Source organism: Bidens hawaiensis, unplaced genomic scaffold (genome assembly GCF_021521415.1).
Source record: "Bidens hawaiensis isolate Kalapana, Puna unplaced genomic scaffold, B.hawaiensis_p1.1 tig00018136_1, whole genome shotgun sequence".
Lineage (NCBI taxonomy): Eukaryota > Viridiplantae > Streptophyta > Magnoliopsida > Asterales > Asteraceae > Bidens > Bidens hawaiensis.
In genome coordinates, this window is record NW_027492741.1 from 155647 (window position 1) to 159714 (window position 4068).

General features: G+C 34.7%; 1 pseudogene across 1 annotated transcript; it reads right to left on the reverse strand.

Moving 5' to 3' along the window:
* Positions 1–1552: 1552 nt before the first annotated feature.
* Positions 1553–4068, reverse strand: LOC143555474 ((21S)-21-acetoxyl-apo-melianone synthase SDR-like; annotated as a pseudogene). The gene is made up of 3 exons (XR_013139214.1): positions 3961–4068; positions 3800–3868; positions 1553–2347 (listed from the first exon to the last, which is right to left on the reverse strand). The product of XR_013139214.1 is annotated as a (21S)-21-acetoxyl-apo-melianone synthase SDR-like (transcript).

Sequence of the window (4068 nt, forward strand, 5' to 3'; positions counted from 1 at the left end):
ATAACCAAGGTCTAAATCAGTGACCGATATGAAAAGTTATAACATTGTGCTTAAATACCAAAAAATCAAAATGTGAATGAAATTACTTGAGGCTCGGATCTCCTGCCATGGCTGCAATATAAGTTGCCACGCCATTTAGCGGGCGTCATCATAGCCTATACTAAAAATTTAAGTGACAAACCGAGAACATAAAGCAGCTACCAAAAACAGCGAAAATGGCACTGGCACAAATGCACAGACGCCTCAACAACTAATAACAAAACACCACAACAGTTACCGATGAGATGAAGTATAGGTATAATTGCACGTTGGACTCCTTTTAAAGTTTTTTCAAGCATAGAGCGATTCCAGATTTAAAATAATGATTATGAGGTGGATTTTGTATCCTTACAGAATGCATTATTATCAAAACCCCTATCTTGTTCAGCACCGGTGGACCGCCGCCACAATACCACCGCCACCAAGGGTTTGGAACCCGGCAACAATAGTCAGTCGTGGTGCCAAAAAACACCACCATCATTTGAAACAGGACTGGCCACCGGACCTCGCCGTCACTACAACATCTAGGGTTTCAAAATTCACCCACGAAACCCTAATTCAGCAGCACACAACCGCGTATTAAAGACAATGGTGATAATGAGGGTGGCGGATGAACACGGTGAAAACGATGGTGGGGATCTCGACGGGTGTCGAAGACGCTGGAACCAAAAGAATAAAAGAAGAAAATAAAGTAAGAAGATGGCAGGTGTAAAGTTTGAAGAAGCCAAACTTCATGCACCAAGTACAAAAGCATATTGCAAAGTCCTCCCGAAATTGTAGTATTAGTAATTTGATACAAGGTCTAGCCTTGTATTACACGGTGCGAAAATAGGTGATATCATTTACCTAAAATGTAAGTTATTACACGTAGGAACTTTCTGCGTCAAATTTTTGTTAGAAATGCGTAGGAATAGAGGTGTGTAAGAAATTGAATAAACCGATCCGAAACCCAAAACAACCGAAAAATCCAAACAAACAAAAAAAAACGAAACAAAACCGACATTTTTGGTTTACGCTTTTGTGAAAACCGAACTAATGATTTGGTTTTGGTTTTGCATGTAATAAAAACCGAACCGAACCGTATTCCTATTTTTTTAAAGTAATTTATAAGAATTTAATAAATATGTAACTCAAGTATTTTGGGCGTCAAATATGCAATAGTCTATTAGTTAAGAATTAACAAAATAATTAAGACTTATATTCATTATTTTCGGCAAAAAAAATTTCAACCTAATTTTTTCAAGCTCAAATGGTAAAAACGGAAACCGAACGGATTCAAAAAATCCAACAGCCGCAGTTTTGGTTTTTGGTTTGATTTTAGCTCAAAACGTACTTAACCGCATCACACGCAACTTAGAATAGGAAATTTGTTAAAAAAAAGTTTCCTACGGGATATTTACCGACAAAAATTATTTGTTGCAAAATTATTTGTTTCTATATACGTATTTGTGACAAATCAAATTGCTTTAAACACGGTATTAATTAAATTAACAAATTATTATACTAATCATAATCAGTGATCTGGTACACTAAACCTAATACTTTTCTTAGATGTAAAACCACCATCCACCACAAGATTATGACCATTAACAAACTTAGCATCATCCGAAGCAAGATAAACCGCGGCATTCGCCACGTCAGCAGGCTCGCAGTAACTCCCTTTGAACTCACCAGCATTACCATTTTCACAATTTCATCATCTTTAACATTTGGAAAATACTCTTTCATTTCGTTCATAACAAACGACGTCGGGATAGCAAAAGGCGATATACAATTAATCCGAACACCATGTTGAGATAACTCGGATGCTAACGATTTCACAATCCCTATGACCGTAAACTTTGATATGGAATATGTGTGTTGGGACAACCCGCCCAGTATTCCTGTCACACTGGCGGTGTATAATATGCATCCGCTCTCACGGGGAATCATTACCCGTGAAGCGTGTTTTATTCCAGCCAGTACTCCTCGAACGTTGACCGACATGACTCGGTCAAACGTCTCGAGGTCAAGGTCCACTATGGTTTGTGGGGTCCGGCATGGGACCCCTGCGTTGTTATACATAATGTCTAGTTTTCCAAATTTGGGTAATGTGAAATCGACTGCATTGGCGATATCCAGCTCGTGTGTGACATTGCACGAGACGAATGAGGCGTTTGGGCCGAGTTGTGTGGCGGTCTCGTGCCCGAGGTGGTCGTGGATGTCCGCGATTACTACTTTCGCCCCGTTGTCGATGAATTTGGTTGCGGTTTCTTTGCCGATACCGCTCGCTGTGCCGGTTATCAATGCTACTTTGCCTTCTAGTTTGCTGTGATTTGTGAGACACAAATATTGTTCAAATCAACTTCAATGCTAAACATTTAGTTATGTTGCAAATTAAATGTGAAATGCATTATGAGTACTTTCTTTCAGGGATGTGCATGAAATCGAAAAAAAACTATCTGAAACCGAAAAATCGAACTGAAACATAACTGACTGTTTTTGTAAGAACCGAACTTACGTTGGTTTTTGCATATAGTTAAAACCGAAAAAACGAGCCAAATTTCTTGATTTTCATGTTTTATTTTTTTGTTATGGGTAGTTTTTTAAACTTTGTCAAAGTCCTTAAATTTATTAAAAACTAAACATTAATTTCAAAATCATTAAAGTTAAGTTTTTAAAGAAAAATAAACCATACCCCACATTTTTACAAAACAAAACTGTAGTTGCTAGGACTAGCAAACGGGTCGAGTCAATCAGAACGGGTTAAGGGTCAGAATAGATTATGGTCGAAACTTGGAGCGGCAAATGGGACTCATTGGGATAAATGGATTGTAATAAAATGTATATAACGGGTTAAATGAGTAAAACTAAAAAAAGAAAATGATTGAAACGGGTCATAACGGGTTGACATTTTTCAAGTTTTTTTTTAACGAGAAAAACGGATGAAACTTTTTAGTATTTTAACTTTTTTATTTTTTGATTTATATTTCGAGTTATGATTTTTTTTTTGAATATTTTAATGAGGGCTTCTGAAATCTCAACCTATTTTGACACATTTCAAAAACCCCTCATTATAAAATTCAAAAACAATAATTAAAAAATCATAACTCAAAATATAAATAAAAAACTAAAAAGGTAAAAGTACTAAAAAGTTTCCTCCATTTTTGTCGTTCCAAAAAAAAAAAAAAAAAAAACTCAAAAAATGTCAACCTCTTCTGACCTGTTTCAATCATTTTTTTAGTTTGATCAATTATATACATTTTATTACAACTCATTCAACCTAATGGGTCACATTTGTCATCCCTAATCGAAACAGGTCAAATTAAGCTTGGTTGCATTATTAATTTTTTTTCCAATAAAATAGATTATGATTGATATAATTTCCCCTTAATATAAAGAAAACATATTACAGCTAAAAGCTTAAGAAAAAAAAGTAAACTGTTATCATAATAATTTTGGATTTTGTGTTCCATGTGACTTTACTCTTTTAAAGTAACGTGTGAAAGAATCTTTGAATGAAATAATTGAAGTCTTTTTGCTCCCAAGTGGTCTACATTTAAACACACATGTTTGGATCTAACCCACATGATCATGCTTCATCCAATTTCTAAGTTAATTTGCTATATCAAAAAAAATTAAAAAAAAACTAAGTTTAAATACAAGTGTTAATAACTTAATACTAGTAATAATAAGTTTACTATGATTGTGGTCATGTATATTTTAAGATATAAAATCACATGCAACAATTTATTCAAGAATTATGAGAAACTTAACAAACCTTGGAGACTTGGAAGAAAACCTGCTAAAGTTGAAGGTTGAAGCAGCCACACCTCTTGAAATGAAGTTGCTACATCAAAAAACAAGTCAACATCATATATATATGTTTGTGATATATCTTTGTCTACACACACACAAAGATGAAGTAGAAGAAGTACTAACCAAGTGGATTTGATTGATCCTAGCATCATTGATCTTGATTACACCAACAATATACACCTATAAGAGAATAAGGCTTGATCTTTAGGGAAAATATATGCATACATATAT